Here is a 17,790-nt window from a genome sequence, read left to right as displayed (position 1 = left end):
TACGGGACCTCTCTCCTCTGCCTGGGTGCCTGGGCCTAAATGTGTGACAGTGGCCTGTTCCAGTGGTGGGTGACGTGATGCCTGATTCTCTGCTATGACATGAAGACAGATTCTGCGCTGACATAAGGCCAGATTCTCTGTTACGGGACCGCGCTCCTCTGTCTGGGTGCCGGGGCCTAAATGTGTGACAGTGGCCTGTTCCAGTGGTGGGTGACGTGAAGCCTGATTCTCTGCTATGACATGAAGACAGATTCTGCGCTGACATAAGGCCAGATTCTCTGTTACGGGACCTCTCTCCTCTGCCTGTGCCTAAATGTGTGACAGTGGCCTGTTCCAGTGGTGGGTGACGTGATGCCTGATTCTCTGCTATGACATGAAGACAGATTCTGCGCTGACATAAGGCCAGATTCTCTGTTACGGGACCTCTCTCCTCTGCCTGGGTGCCTGGGCCTAAATGTGTGACAGTGGCCTGTTCCAGTGGTGGGTGACGTGATGCCTGATTCTCTGCTATGACATGAAGACAGATTCTGCGCTGACATAAGGCCAGATTCTCTGTTACGGGACCGCTCTCCTCTGTCTGGGTGCCGGGGCCTAAATGTGTGACAGTGGCCTGTTCCAGTGGTGGGTGACGTGAAGCCTGATTCTCTGCTATGACATAAAGACAGATTCTGCGCTGACATAAGGCCAGATTCTCTGTTACGGGACCGCTCTCCTCTGTCTGGGTGCCGGGGCCTAAATGTGTGACAGTGGCCTGTTCCAGTGGTGGGTGACGTGAAGCCTGATTCTCTGCTATGACATGAAGACAGATTCTGCGCTGACATAAGGCCAGATTCTCTGTTATGGGACCGCTCTCCTCTGTCTGGGTGCCGGGGCCTAAATGTGTGACAGTGGCCTGTTCCAGTGGTGGGTGACGTGATGCCTGATTCTCTGCTATGACATGAAGACAGATTCTGCGCTGACATAAGGCCAGATTCTCTGTTACGGGACCTCTCTCCTCTGCCTGGGCCTAAATGTGTGACAGTGGCCTGTTCCAGTGGTGGGTGACGTGAAGCCTGATTCTCTGCTATGACATGAAGACAGATTCTGCGCTGACATAAGGCCAGATTCTCTGTTACGGGACCGCTCTCCTCTGTCTGGGTGCCGGGGCCTAAATGTGTGACAGTGGCCTGTTCCAGTGGTGGGTGACGTGAAGCCTGATTCTCTGCTATGACATGAAGACAGATTCTGCGCTGACATAAGGCCAGATTCTCTGTTACGGGACCGCTCTCCTCTGTCTGGGTGCCGGGGCCTAAATGTGTGACAGTGGCCTGTTCCAGTGGTGGGTGACGTGATGCCTGATTCTCTGCTATGACATGAAGACAGATTCTGCGCTGACATAAGGCCAGATTCTCTGTTACGGGACCTCTCTCCTCAGCCTGGGCCTAAATGTGTGACAGTGGCCTGTTCCAGTGATGGGTGACGTGAAGCCTGATTCTCTGCTATGACATGAAGACAGATTCTGCGCTGACATAAGGCCAGATTCTCTGTTACGGGACCTCTCTCCTCTGCCTGGGTGCCTGGGCCTAAATGTGTGACAGCGGCCTGTTCCAGTGGTGGGTGACGTGAAGCCTGATTCTCTGCTATGACATGAAGACAGATTCTGCGCTGACATAAGGCCAGATTCTCTGTTACGGGACCTCTCTCCTCTGCCTGGGTGCCTGGGCCTAAATGTGTGACAGTGGCCTGTTCCAGTGGTGGGTGACATGAAGCCTGATTCTCTGCTATGACATGAATACAGATTCTGCGCTGACATAAGGCCAGATTCTCTGTTACGGGACCTCTCTCCTCTGCCTGGGTGCCTGGGCCTAAATGTGTGACAGTGGCCTGTTCCAGTGGTGGGTGACGTGAAGCCTGATTCTCTGCTATGACATGAATACAGATTCTGCGCTGACATAAGGCCAGATTCTCTGTTACGGGACCGCTCTCCTCTGTCTGGGTGCCGGGCCTAAATGTGTGACAGTGGCCTGTTCCAGTGGTGGGTGACGTGAAGCCTGATTCTCTGCTATGACATGAAGACAGATTCTGCGCTGACATAAGGCCAGATTCTCTGTTACGGGACCTCTCTCCTCTGCCTGGGTGCCTGGGCCTAAATGTGTGACAGTGGCCTGTTCCAGTGGTGGGTGACGTGAAGCCTGATTCTCTGCTATGACATGAATACAGATTCTGCGCTGACATAAGGCCAGATTCTCTGTTACGGGACCTCTCTCCTCTGCCTGGGTGCCTGGGCCTAAATGTGTGACAGTGGCCTGTTCCAGTGGTGGGTGACGTGAAGCCTGATTCTCTGCTATGACATGAAGACAGATTCTGCGCTGACATAAGGCCAGATTCTCTGTTACGGGACCTCTCTCCTCTGCCTGGGTGCCTGGGCCTAAATGTGTGACAGTGGCCTGTTCCAGTGGTGGGTGACGTGAAGCCTGATTCTCTGCTATGACATGAAGACAGATTCTGCGCTGACATAAGGCCAGATTCTCTGTTACGGGACCTCTCTCCTCTGCCTGGGTGCCTGGGCCTAAATGTGTGACAGTGGCCTGTTCCAGTGGTGGGTGACGTGAAGCCTGATTCTCTGCTATGACATGAATACAGATTCTGCGCTGACATAAGGCCAGATTCTCTGTTACGGGACCTCTCTCCTCTGCCTGGGTGCCTGGGCCTAAATGTGTGACAGTGGCCTGTTCCAGTGGTGGTTGACGTAAAGCCTGATTCTCTGCTATGAAATGAATACAGATTCTGCGCTGACATAAGGCCAGATTCTCTGTTACGGGACCGCTCTCCTCTGTCTGGGTGCCGGGGCCTAAATGTGTGACAGTGGCCTGTTCCAGTGGTGGGTGACGTGAAGCCTGATTCTCTGCTATGACATGAAGACAGATTCTGCGCTGACATAAGGCCAGATTCTCTGTTACGGGACCTCTCTCCTCTGCCTGGGTGCCTGGGCCTAAGTGTGTGACAGTGGCCTGTTCCAGTGGTGGGTGACGTGAAGCCTGATTCTCTGCTATGACATGAATACAGATTCTGCGCTGACATAAGGCCAGATTCTCTGTTACGGGACCTCTCTCCTCTGCCTGGGTGCCTGGGCCTAAATGTGTGACAGTGGCCTGTTCCAGTGGTGGTTGACGTGAAGCCTGATTCTCTGCTATGACATGAATACAGATTCTGCGCTGACATAAGGCCAGATTCTCTGTTACGGGACCGCTCTCCTCTGTCTGGGTGCCGGGGCCTAAATGTGTGACAGTGGCCTGTTCCAGTGGTGGGTGACGTGAAGCCTGATTCTCTGCTATGACATGAAGACAGATTCTGTGCTGACATAAGGCCAGATTCTCTGTTACGGGACCTCTCTCCTCTGCCTGGGCCTAAATGTGTGACAGTGGCCTGTTCCAGTGGTGGTGTCACGGAACCATGAACCAGACGTACAACAAGGGATAAGTGAAAATAAGAAGGCTTTATTGAAAATAAAGCTGTAAAGCAAAAGTCCAAACGGATGGCGAAACCGAAGCAGAGTCTTTGCGAAGCCAGAGGTCAGGAACCAGAAGGGTAGTCAGACGAAGCCAGGATCAGGAACCAGCAGGGTAGTCAGACGAAGCCAGGATCAGGAACCAGCAGGGTTGTCGGACGAAACCAGGATCAGGAACCAGCAGGGTAGTCGGACGAAACCAGGATCAGGAACCAGAAGCAGCAGCAGTCTAGAAGCATGTGAACACAGGAGGACCAAGCAAGGAACTGAAGCCACAGACCTCCTATATATATGAGCTAGGCATCCAGCTCCTCCCAGTGGGAAGGAGGAGCCGCAGGGTGGGAGGCTACAAGAAACCCAGAAACCAAGATGGCCGCCAGCACATGTCAAACGAAGGAGAACAGCAAGAAGGTAAGACCATGACAGTAGAAAAAATGGAATGGGCACTCTTATACCTAGTGTCGCATTGCCTACCTAGTGCACTAGGTATAAGAGTGCCCATTCCATTTTTTCTACTATTGTTTTCTGGTGACTGGGTACAACATCTGTTTGGTGCACCTTGCCATCACCAACCAGAGGTGAGCCATCCTCTATCCCTCTTTTACAAGACCATGACAGTACCTCCCCCTCAAGGGCCCCTCCTCCGCGGAGTAAAGAACGGTTTCTGAGGGAAGCGTGCGTGGAAGGCTCGGAGCAAGGCAGGAGCATGGACATCTGCGGAGGGAACCCAGGAACGCTCCTCTAGACCATAACTACGCCAATGGACCAAAAACTGCACCCGACCGCGGACCAGGCGTGAGTCCAGGATATTGCTCACCTCATACTCCTCACGATTACCCACTTGGACCGGACGAGGCCGAGGAACCGAGGAAGTGAAACGATTACACACCAGTGGCTTCAACAGGGAGACATGAAACACGTTGGAGATCCGCATGCCAGGAGGAAGCGCAAGGGCATAGGCTACCGGGTTTACCCTGCGAAGCACTCGGAAGGGACCAACAAAGCGAGGCGCCAGCTTGGGAGTGGGCACTCGAAGGTTGAGGTTGCGGGTGGACAACCATACACGATCTCCGACCTGGTAGGAAGGAGCAGGCGCTCGTCTGCGATCAGCCTGGAGTCTCTGGCGCTGCGCAGAGACCTCAAGGGACTTCTGGATCAGTACCCAAGAAGCACGTAGGACGGAAAGGTGATCCTCCACAGCCGGAATATCCTGGGGAGAGAATACCTCCGGTAACACGGCAGGTTGGAACCCATAATTGGCCATGAAGGGAGACGTCCCAGAGGAAGAGTTCACCGCCGTGTTCCTGGCAAACTCAGCCCAAGGCAGGAGGTCAACCCAATTGTCTTGGTGATCGGAGACATAGCAACGAAGGAATTGCTCCAAGGCCTGATTGGATCGTTCTGCGGCCCCATTGGACTGAGGGTGGTAGGCCGAGGAGAAGGAGAGATGAATCCCCAACTGGGAGCAAAAGGCGCGCCAGAACCTGGATACAAACTGACTCCCCCGATCCGACGCAATCTCCTTGGGCAAACCGTGCAACCGGAAGACCTCCCTGGCAAAAATCGTGGCCAACTCTTGTGCAGAGGGTAACTTCTTGAGAGGAACACAGTGGCACATTTTGGAAAACCGATCCACAATCATGAGAATGACCGTATGGCCTCGGGATGCAGGGAGGTCCACAATGAAATCCATCCCCAGGTGTGACCATGGGCGCTCCCCGGTGGCTATGGGTTGCAGAAGGCCCAACGGAAGGTGCCAAGGGGACTTACTCTGGGCACAAACAGAGCATGCCGCTACATATGCGGCGATGTCGGAACGTAGGGAAGGCCACCAGAACAGACGTGAAACAGCCCAGGACAGCTGATTCTTTCCAGGATGCCCCGCGGTCTTGGAGTTATGGTAGGTTCGCAACAACCGAGTGCGCAACTCCTCAGGCACAAAACATCTGCCATTGGGTCTCCCAGAGGGAGCACCAGATTGAGCCGCCAAAATCTGCTCACCCAGGGGAGAGGTCAGGCTGGTGCGAATGGCGGCCAAGATCTGATTCGGAGGTATGACCGAAGTCGGAATCGACTCCTCCCTGGACAGCTCGGAGTACTGCCGTGATAAGGCATCCGCCCTGATGTTCTTGGAACCGGGTAGGTAGGAGACCACGTAATTAAAACGTGACAAGAACAGAGCCCATCTGGCCTGACGTGGTGTCAATCTCTTGGCCTCAGAAAGGTAGGTCAGATTCTTGTGGTCCGTCAGGATGAGGACCGGAACCACCGAACCCTCGAGCAAGTGCCTCCATTCTTTAAGGGCCTGCACGATGGCCAATAACTCCCTGTCACCAATCTGATAGTTGCACTCCGCGGAAGACAGTTTCCGGGAGTAAAACCCACAAGGAAGCAGAGGACCCTCTGGTGTTCTACGCTGAGACAGAAGGGCGCCTACTCCCGTCTCAGACGCGTCCACCTCGAGGACAAAGGGCAACCCAGGGTTGGGATGCGACAGAATCGGAGCCGACACAAAGGCGGACTTTAGAGCCTCAAAAGCTCGGATGGCCTCGAGCGGCCAGACCTGGGAATTACTGCCCTTCCTGGTCAGATCCGTGAGAGGCTTGGCTAGCATGGAAAAGTCCCTGATGAACTTCCGATAATAATTGGCGAAGCCCAAAAAGCGCTGCAGGGAACGAAGACCACTGGGCTGGGGCCACTGTAAGACAGCCGAAACCTTCTCAGGATCCATGGAGAACCCCTCAGCGGAAATGATGTAACCTAAGAAGGTTACCTGGGATCGGTGAAATTCGCATTTCTCAAGCTTACCGAACAGCTTGTTCTCTCGTAACCGTTGCAACACTCGTCTGACATCCAGAATGTGGGCCTCCATGGATTCAGAATATACCAAGATGTCATCCAAATAGACCACCACACACTGCTGCAACAGGTCACGGAAAACATCGTTGATGAATTCCTGAAAGACTGCGGGCGCATTGCACAACCCAAAGGGCATAACCAAGGATTCATAATGACCGGTCCTGGTGTTAAAAGCGGTCTTCCACTCATCGCCCGCCTTGATCCTTACCAGGTTATATGCCGCCCTCAGGTCGAGTTTGGTAAAGACCGTGGCCCCTTTAAGGCGATCGAACAGCTCGGAAATCAAGGGTATCGGGTAAGCGTTCTTGATCGTGATGCGATTGAGACCCCTGTAATCGATGCAAGGCCTCAACTCACCGCCCTTCTTTTTCACAAAGAAAAATCCAGCCCCTGCCGGGGACGAGGATTTGCGAATGTGTCCGCGTGAAAGCGCCTCCCTCACGTACTCCTCCATGGCCTCATTCTCCGCTACCGACAGTGGATAGACTTTGCCACGAGGAGGAACGGCACCAGATTGTAACTCTATGGCACAATCGTATGGGCGGTGCGGAGGTAGGGCAACCGCGCGCACCTTATCGAATACATCCCGGTACTCCTCGTATTCAGGAGGCAACAGAGAGTCCGAGGAAGTACACAGCAACTTGACAGACCCATGGATGCAACTAGCCCCACACTGCGGTGACCACGAGAGGATCTCGGCCGATCTCCAATCGAAAGTCGGATTATGCTTCCGGAGCCAGGGGTACCCCAAGACCACCGAGTAGTGTGGAGACGAAATAACCTGGAGGCAGACCGACTCTCTGTGAACGGCACCAATGGCTATCCCCACTGGAAGGGTCTCATGAGTCACGTGTGGCAGCAGAAGGGGTCTGCCGTCTATCGCCTCAAGAGCCAGTGGGGAACCTCGAGCCTGCAGAGGAATGGAATTGGCGGCAGCGAACACATTATCAATGAACAAACCACCAGCACCAGAGTCCACCAACGCCTGGGTCGTCACCGAGCCCCCGACCCAGGAGAGGACAACAGTGATCAGTGGTTTGTCAACACGGGAAACCGGGGACGAGGAGACTCCACCCAAGATCTGCCCCCGACAGGATCTCAGGTGCGAGCGTTTCCCGGACGGTTCGGACATGCCAACCGAAAATGCCCACCGAGACCACAGTACATGCATCGGCCCTCGCGTCTCCGGAGTACCCTCTCCCCCTCGGACAGGCGAGCAAACCCCAGCTGCATGGGTTCACCTCCAGACAAGTCATCCCCAGGAGGCGTGGGAGGAGAGGGAGGCACGGGTGGGACAGCAAACGTAGGCGCCAATCTGTTAGAAAACCTCCGCAGGCTCTCCTTAAAGGAAGGTCTCTCCCTGAGTCTGGTGTCAATCAAAATCAGGAAAGAAATAAGAGACTCGAGCTCCACTGGTAGGTCCTTAGCTGCAACCTCATCCTTCAAGGCATCCGAGAGACCATGAGAGAAAGCAGCGACCAGAGCCTCATTATTCCAGCCCACCTCTGCTGCCAGGGTACGAAACTCAATGGCGTATTCAGCTACGGATCGTGAACCCTGTCTGATGGACATAAGGAGCTTCGCAGCAGAGGCAGCACGAGCCGGCACATCGAATACCTTCCGAAGAGAAGCAACAAAACCGGAAAACTCGGCAACCACCGGATTGTTGTTCTCCCATAAAGGGCTGGCCCAGGCCAAGGCCTTGTCCGAGATCAGCGAGATCAAGAAGCCCACCTTTGATCTCTCAGTAGGAAAGGCATGTGGCAGCAACTCGAAATAAATGCCCACCTGGTTAAGGAAACCTCGGCACTGAGTTGGCTCTCCCCCAAAGCGCTGTGGAAGAGGGGCAGAACCGGTCATACCCCGAAACACCGCAGGTGCAACAACAGGTGTCGGGGTAGACTCTGGCGCAACAACCGGAGCGGCAGTAGGAGCGGGCCCAGGAGCGACAACCGACCCATCGGCAACGGGAGCGAAATGAGCCGTGCGTTCAAGCAGGGTTTGCAACGCCACAGCGAACCGACCCAACAGGTGATCCTGCTGATCAAGTCTTGCAACCAGCGTGGGTAGCGAGGATGGCCCTGTACCGTCAGAATTCATGGCTTGGTCCTAATGTCACGGAACCATGAACCAGACGTACAACAAGGGATAAGTGAAAATAAGAAGGCTTTATTGAAAATAAAGCTGCAAAGCAAAAGTCCAAACGGATGGCGAAACCGAAGCAGAGTCTTTGCGAAGCCAGAGGTCAGGAACCAGAAGGGTAGTCAGACGAAGCCAGGATCAGGAACCAGCAGGGTAGTCAGACGAAGCCAGGATCAGGAACCAGCAGGGTAGTCGGACGAAACCAGGATCAGGAACCAGCAGGGTAGTCGGACGAAACCAGGATCAGGAACTAGAAGCAGCAGCAGTCTAGAAGCATGTGAACACAGGAGGACCAAGCGCAGGAACTGAAGCCACAGACCTCCTATATATATGAGCTAGGCATCCAGCTCCTCCCAGTGGGAAGGAGGAGCCGCAGGGTGGGAGGCTACAAGAAACCCAGAAACCAAGATGGCCGCCAGCACATGTCAAACGAAGGAGAACAGCAAGAAGGTAAGACCATGACAGGTGGGTGACGTGATGCCTGATTCTCTGCTATGACATGAAGACAGATTCTGCGCTGACATAAGGCCAGATTCTCTGTTACGGGACCTCTCTCCTCTGCCTGGGTGCCTGGGCCTAAATGTGTGACAGTGGCCTGTTCCAGTGGTGGGTGACGTGATGCCTGATTCTCTGCTATGACATGAAGACAGATTCTGCTCTGACATAAGGCCAGATTCTCTGTTACGGGACCGCTCTCCTCTGTCTGGGTGCCGGGGCCTAAATGTGTGACAGTGGCCTGTTCCAGTAGTGGGTGACGTGAAGCCTGATTCTCTGCTATGACATGAAGACAGATTCTGCCCTGACATAAGGCCAGATTCTCTGTTACGGGACCGCTCTCCTCTGTCTGGGTGCCGGGGCCTAAATGTGTGACAGTGGCCTGTTCCAGTGGTGGGTGACGTGAAGCCTAATTCTCTGCTATGACATGAAGACTGATTCTGCGCTGACATGAAGCCAGATTCTCTGCTATGGCATGAAGAGACTGATTCTCTGCTGACATGAAGCCAGATTCTTTGCTATGGCATGAAGAGACTGATTCTCTGCTGACGTGAAGCCAGATTCTCTGCTATGGGACCTCTGTCCAATTGATATTGGTTCATTTTTATTTTTTTAATTTTTATTTTAATTCATTTCCCTATCCACATTTGTTTGCAGGGGATTTGCCTACATGTTGCTGCCCTCTAGCTCTTTCCTGGGCTGTTTTACAGCCTTTTTAGTGCCCAAAAGTTCGGGTCCCCATTGACTTCAATGGGGTTCGGGTTCGGGTTCGGGACGAAGTTTGGATCGGGTTCGGATCCCGAACCCGAACATTTCCGGGAAGTTCGGCCGAACTTCTCGAACCCGAACATCCAGGTGTTCGCTCAACTCTACTTATGATGCTTACTTCGGAAGACGTCCATCAGCTCGGAGCTGGCAGAAACCAGTGGAAGCCAGGTACACACGTACTCTTTAGAGAAGTCTGGTCAGCAGAGATCTTTATGGAAAAATTATGTCCAAAAAGCCAAACCTTCAATGTGGAAGCAATGCCAAGTGACTCAGGATTTGATAGCTGCAAGCTACTGAAGAAGGAGACAACTAGAGAACAACTAGAATCTTCTCTTGGAACTAGGGAGAGGGGCCAGCCCACACCCTAAGCTCCAGAGAGGACTGGGCCAGGATTGTTAACTCTGGCCATGCCAGTTTCACGCTTAAGCATACTGGGTGTGTCACATTACATAGCCGTGTATAACATAACAGTACAGTACAGTAGGGATGTAGCAGGGTTAACACACATGCTTTATGAGACATGTTATCTAAACTAAATGCATCTAAATGCGTTAAGCAATTACTTTTCAATGACTTTTGTTTCAAGATAACGCGATAAGTTAAGAAATTTAAGTTAAGAGTATGTGTGTTACCCCTGCTACATCTGTACATTACCAAACAATGGCAGATACCCCTGGTACTGGGGTACTGCACATGTCAAAAGTGAAAGTCAGACATCATATAGTACGTGAGCATCTCTAGCTAGAACCAGCCCTGTACCTCGTATGGATCCAGAGATCTCTCTCTCTCATTTATTGCTCTTATTTAGAATTGAGTAGACAGTGACACCTGGTTCGGGTTCGACGGGTTCGGCCGAACTTCGCAAAAAAGTTCGAGTTCGGGACACGAACTTGACCCGAACTTGACCCCGAACCCGAATCCCATTGAAGTCAATGGGGACCCGAACTTTAGAGCACTAAAATGGCTCTAAAAAGTCATGGAAAGGGCTAGAGGGCTGCAAATGGCATTAAAATGTGGTTAAGAGCATGGCAAGTGCTCTGCAAAGAAATGTGGATAGGGAAATTACTTAAAATAACATAAAATATGGAAAAAGAAAGAATAATAATCTTAATCTAGGAGGAGGAGGGCCATATGAAGTAGGAGGTTGAGGAGGCGGTGGACGTGGCGGTGTAGGTGGAAGCGGCAGTGGAGGAGGAGGAGGTAGCCAACACAGTTTTTTTGTTTTGATTTTTATTTAATATTTTTTTTTGTTTAAATTTGGGTAGACCCCAAAACATTGGGAAATAATAAAAAACAAAGAGAAAGTGCGCTGGAGTACAACAATGGCTGGGTGAGGCCAGTATATATGTCTATTCTGCACAAGGTACGAAAAAATCCTGTGGGATTCCTGCCTGGTTCATTTAAATGAATGTGAGCTTGTCCACATTGGCTGTCGACAGGCCGCTGCGCTTGTCTGTGATAACCCCTTCCTGCCGTGCTAAACACACGTTCAGACAATACACTGGCTGCAGGACAGGCCAGCACCTCCGAGGCGTAAAGGGCAAGCTCAGGCCATGTGCCCAATTTGGAGACCCAGAAATTGAAGGGGGCAGACCCATCAGTCAGTACGTTTAGGCGTGTGCACACATACTGCTCCACCATGTTGCTGAAACGCTGCCTCCTGCTAAGACGTTCCATATCAGCTGGTGGTGCTGGTTGTTGTGGCGTGCTGACAAAACTTTTCCACATTTTGGCCATGCTAACCCTGCCTTCTGAGGTGCTGGCGGTGCCCCAGCTGCGTTGGCGACCTCTTCCTCCTCCTCAGCCTTCGCCTTGTGCTTCCACTGAGCCCCCGCTGTCAGGTGGGAATGCCATCAGCATTACTCGCACATCTTCCGATCAGTAATAGACGTTTTTACTAAATTTAGTTCCCTGTCAGCAATGCAGAGCAGGGGTTTTTCACCGGCAAAAATGGGTTAATGTCAACCATCAATATAACAGACGAATTTTAGAAATTTAGGTCCCTGTCACCTATGCAGAGCAGGGGTTTGTATACGGCAAAAATTGTAAAATGTCACCCAAGAATGTAACAGACGATTTTTTGAAATTTAGGTCCCTGTCACCTAAGCAGAGCAGGGGTTTGTATACGACAAAATTTGTAAAATGTCACCCGAGAATGTAACAGACGATTTTTAGAAATTTAGGTTCCTGTCACCTATGCAGAGCAGGGGTTTATTCACTGCAAAACTGGGTTCATGTCAACCACCAATGTAACATACGATTTTACTAAGTTTAGGTCCCTGTTACCTATGCAGAGCAGGGGTTTGTATATGGCAAAAATGGTAAAATGTCACCCGAGAATGTAACAGACGATTTTTAGAAATTTAGGTCCCTGTCACCTTGTTGGTCTGCAGACTGCAGAAAGCTGCAGCAGTTGGCACCTCTGTTTCGTCATCATCAGAGACGTGCTGCGGTGGTCTTCCCATGTCCTCATCCTGAAACATAAGTGGTTGGGCATCACTGCACTCAATCTCTTCCACTTCTGGGGCAGGGCTATGTGGATGGCCCACGGAAACCCTGCCAGCAGAGTCACCAAAAAGCATAACAGACTGCTGCATGACTTGGGGCTCAGACTGCTTGCCTGATTTGAAGGGGGGTGAGTTGAAAGACAGATGGCCATGGGCTGTAGGTGCCAACTCTGAACTTTCAGCAGGAGACTGGGTGGGAGAAAATGTGAAGGAACTGGAGGCACTGTTAGCCACCCAATCTACTATCGCCTATACTTGTTCAGGCCTCACCATTCGTAGAGTCGCATTCGGGCCTACCAAATAACGCTGAAGGTTCTGTCGCCTACTCGCACCTGAGGAAATTGTTTCCCTTGGGCGTGTAGCTTGCACAGATCGACCACGTCTTCTACCTGCAACAGGAGCTCCAACACCAGCAGCACCACGACTAGGGGCACGTCCCTTATTTGACGCTCTCCTCATTTTTTTGCGGTCACCCACCTAAGTAACAGACGTTTTTTTCTAAATTAAGGTCCTTGTGAACAATGCAGAGCAGGGGATTTTTGATGGCCAAAATGGGTTAATGTCACCCAATAATGGAACAGACGAATTTTAGAGATTTAGGTCCCTGTCACCTAGGCAGAGCAGGGGATTTTTGACGGGAAAAATGGGTTAATGTCACCCAACAATGGAACAGCCAAATTTTTTAAACTTATTGCCCGGTCTGCTATGCAGTGCAGGCAGCAAACGTACTTTATTGCCAATTTTTTTTTTTCTCACACACAATGAAACAGATGGATTTAACTGTATTTCTTTACTACCAGAAATGCAGCACAGGGCAAAAAGGTACTTTATTGCCACCAAAAAAAGTTTTTTTTTTAACCCTAGATGAAACAGATGGATTTAACTGAGATTATATTGCACTCTCACAAATGAAGCACAGGGGGTTTTTACATAAAAAATCGTGGATATGTCACCCCTACAATGGAACAGATGGATTTGCTGAATTTATGTGCCTGCCTGTCACATGTGCAGGCCTCAGAGGTACTTTACCCTCAAAAATGTGAATTTGAAGCCCAAAAATGTAACAGCAGTATTTAATGGTTTTATTTGACTGACAGGAACGCAGCGTAGGCCGTATATGTACTTTATAGCAACAATAATTAGAATTTTTCAACAAAAAATGTAACTGCAGTATTTGGCGGTTTTATAGGACTGTTAGAAATGCAGAACAGGGCAAAAAGGTACTTTATTGCCCCAAGAAAGTTTTTTTTTTAACCCTAAATGAAACAGATGGATTTAACTGAGATTATATTGCACTCTCACAAATGAAGCACAGGTTTTTTTTTACATAAAAAATGGTCGATATGTCACCCCTACAATGGAACAGGTGGATTTGCTTAATTTATGTGCCTGCCTGTCACATGTGCAGGCCTCATAGGTACTTTACACCCAAAAATGTGAATTTGAAGCCCAAAAATGTAACAGCGGTATTTACTGGTTTTATTTGACTAACAGGAATGCAGCGCAGGCTGCAAATGTACTTTCTAGCAACAAAAATTTGAATTTTCAACAAAAAATGTAACTGCACTATTTGGCGGTTTTATTGGACTGTCGGAAATGCAGTACAGGGCAAAAAGGTACTTTATTGTCCCCAAAAAAGGGTTTCTTTAACCATAAATGAAACATATGGATTTAACTGAGATTATATTTCAATCTCACAAATTAAGCGCAGGGTTTTTTTACATAAAAATTTGTGGATATGTCACCCCTACAATGGAACAGATGGATTTGCTGAATTTATGTGCCTGCCTGTCACATATGCAGTGCAGGCCTCAGAGGTACTTTACAACAAAAAATGTAAATATGTTACCCCACAATGGAACAGATGGATTTAACTGATTATATTTCACTCTCAGAAATGCAGCACAGGGGTACTTTACAGAAAAAAATGGGAATATGTCACCCCCTGGGCCCCTGAACTCTCTGACAGTCTTATTTTCCCTTCCCCTGGCACATATGCAGTGCAGGTGCACTTTAAAAATGGGTATATGTCGGCCAATGAACTACAAGAACAGGATTAAATGATTGTCCCTGGCACATATGCAGTGCTGGTAAACTGCTGTTGCACAAAGTGGCCACCGACGCCCACCTAACTAACAGACGGATTAAAACTTTTTTTTCAGTCTCACTGGACTCAGGGCAGGGTACAAAAATGTTGCATTGCACCCCCCAAACAAAAAACACTGTAGATCGCAGACTTCACACCAAGTGCAGATATCAGAGTCTTTCCTAATCTCTCCCTCACAGCAGCAGCATCCTATCCCTACAACTAGTAAGTGCAGAGTGATGTGCAGCGCTACGTGACTCCAGCTTATATAGAGGCTGGGTCACATGCTGCACTTGGCCAATCACAGCCATGCCATTAGTAGGCATGGCTGTGATGGCTTCTAAGGGCACACAAGTTAAACGCTTGTTGATTGGCTGACCTGCAGCCTTTCAACAAGGGCCATTAAATCGCCGAACACCGAACTCGAACCCTAACTTTTACGAAAATGTTCAGGTTCGGGTCCGGGTACAAAAAAAACTAAAGTTCAGTACGAACCCGAACTTTTCAGTTCAGGTTTGATCAACCCTACTCCTATTGCTTTGTTAGATTTATTTCAAGCTGGGAGTTCGGGGGAGTGTCCTTTCTGCTGCAGATTTCTCCCTGTAACTGTGAAAGCTTTTCATAGTGGATAGGGCTGGTGGCAGTTAAAGGATGGAACTGATCATGTACGACCACCTCAGCAATGTTATTGAGGTGGACAGACAAATAAGAAAAAGAACCAACAGCAGATGGCGCTGAACTGATGGAAAAGCCACTTCAGACTATTCAGGTACCTGTTTATTTTTATAATTTCTAATAAAAAAATTATATTTTATTCAGCAGAATAAACCAGTCACTTTGTCCTTTCTTGTTTATTTTTGCTGGTTGAAAATACAACCTTGCATAAACCTATAAACCAGGTTTTACCTCCCCTCCAAGAGAACAAACAATGACACACGAACAGAGACAACATGCCCTTAGTGCTAGTCATCCTGTAGTTTTTGGTTGGATGGTAGCCATCTCTTTCAACCCATTGGCTGAGCGTGCAAGTGTCCTGAAAGCAAGTCGCAGCTGGATTCTTATTACAGCTGCTTCTACCCCCGAGAGTAAAGGGTTTGAGTTAGTGTTGAGCGCACCCGAACTGTAAAGCCTGGCTATGAGCTGTGCGCTGCGATTGGCCAGCGCTGCAGCAAGGGACACGCCTCATACAAGAAATCACTCCAGTACAACAGAGGGAGCGCAGACACCGGAGCCTATACCGGGCGAACGGAGCGGCGCCCAGGCATACTAGTAAGTGCAGGGGGACCCCTGGGCACCGCTCTGCCCACTGATATAGTTAGTTTTTAGTTTGTAGAGTAGTGAAAGGTCCTCTTTAAGCTGTGGGCACTTAGAAGCCATCACAGCCATGCCTAGTAATGGCATGCCCGGGATTGGCCGGTGCATCATGTGACCCAGCCTCTATAAAAGCTGGATCACGTGTAGCACCGCCCATCAGCTCTGAGTAGTGCAGGGACAGGAAGCAGGTAGCTGAAGTGAGGGAGAGTGTTAGGAATCGGGACAACGGAGCGGGGCGCAGACGTAGCGCAGTGAGAACTGACTGAGGGGGTAAGTGGAAGACCAGGATAGGGTTAATTTAGTGGGTGGGTGGAGTGTTGCTGGGGACGTGCAGGGGGGGCGGGGCTGCAGTTTCGCGGGCAGTTCATATGCAAGGTGGTAGTGGGGGGCGGCACCAGGGGCCATTATTGTTCTGGAGAAGTTGTGAGAAGTTGCGGTGTAGTTGGCTGTTGCAGGTGTAGGCGAAAGTTAGGGGCATGTCAGCGCTGGAAGAGTTATTGGTGGCGGTGCGCGCAGCAGCGGAGCAGCACGGCTCCGACTGGCTGGTGAGTAGTTTGCAGGCGGCGGTAGGAGCCCCGGCTGTTCCTTCGGTGGCGGTGGCAGGGAGAGTGAGGGCCAGGAGATCTGTCCCTCCGGAGCGTTTGAGTCCGGAGGTGACTCCCCGGTTAAGGCGCAGGCTTAGGAGTCCCCCTGTTAACCCTTCCCTTGCTCCTGCTGGGGCGGCTGAGGTACCTGTATGCCGGCGCAGCGGGAGGAGTTCGGCGCAGCGTCGTGCATATGCGCCTGAGGTTCGGAGGGGCCAGGGTCAGGATTCAGCTAGGTTGGCTAGGAGTGCGCGGCGTGGTGAGGTGGAGCGGTGTGAGGCGCGGACAGGCGGACGGGGCCTCAGGTCTCGAGTGGCTGGCGGTGTCGGTGGCATTTGTGACGCGGTCTCACTTACCCCAGGTGAGGATCGGGGAGCGGCGGCTGATCGCAGGATGAGTCTTGAGGCAGCGCAGAGTCCGGAGCTGGAGGCGGCTCGTTCTGCTGGCGTTGGTGCTGCGGCAGGGGATCCGTCTGGGAGTCGGAGGGCGGCCCTGCGGTCTCGGTCTGCTGGCCGGCGGCGGGGGTCTGGTGCGCAGCGGCGTAGTAGATCCAGGATGTCGCCACCTGCTGGTGCCACTGGGGTGCCTTGCAGAGATGTTCAGAGGAGTGCGCTGGCTGGGGGAATGGGCTTGTCTCCGCCCTCAGTGCAGCCGGTGGACTGCAAGAATGTGAGGAGGTCGGATGCGGCTCACAGTGGGACTTCTGTGGAGCTGGTTTTTGGTGGGACTGAAGCAAATGATGCCTATGTTCCGCAGCCGCCAGGAGGTGGGTCTGTCAACAGGGATGATATTCCGGTGCAACCACGCCAATGGGATGTTGGTGGAGGTTTCGTTGAGGATCAAGCGCTGGAAGATGGTGAAATCAGCCAGGAGGCTTGGGAGATCGGGGACCAGAGGGACGATGCTGTCGGCGCATGTCCTGCTACGTCCAGGTTGGCGATGGAGTCTTCGCAGAGAGGTGCAACGGTGCAGTCGGCGGCTGCTGGGAGGACGCGGACGCCCCAGGGACAGCCAGGTGAGAGGATGTCGGGTCCGGACCCTGTTGTGGGGGTGGGGGGAGGTAAGTCGGGGGGTGACAGTTTAGCACGTGATTTGTTGGCGGGTACGTGTTATCTCAATGGAAGTCTGGGGCAGAGTCGTCTCCGGCCGCAGTTTGGGCTGCTGCGCCTGCGGTTGGTGACACGGAGCGGCGTTGTACGGCTGGTGTGGGGGGCTCTGCAGCAGTCGGGGTGGGTGCGGCGGCGGTGGCAGTCGCTGGAGGTAGTGGGGGGCAGAGTGCTGGAGAGGAGATCAGGTTAGCGGACGCAGCTAAGGGTGAAGTCTACGTGTGCTTTGAAGGGCCGTTGGGGGCCCATTTGAAGGTGGAGGTCAGGGAAAAGATTTGGAAAGATGAGTACGTGGAGATTTTCTCGCTGCTGCCGTTGGATAAGTTTCAGTTGGACAGGGTGAAGCCGGACGAGAGTAAGAAGGAGGAGGAAGAGAAGCGGAGGTACAGGTTGATCCCGCGTACTTTTCTGAATTGGCTGCAGGCGTTTGCTATTCTGGCTA

This window comes from Bufo bufo, chromosome 2 (assembly GCF_905171765.1).
Source record: "Bufo bufo chromosome 2, aBufBuf1.1, whole genome shotgun sequence".
NCBI lineage: Eukaryota > Metazoa > Chordata > Amphibia > Anura > Bufonidae > Bufo > Bufo bufo.
This window is presented reverse-complemented; position numbering follows the sequence as displayed.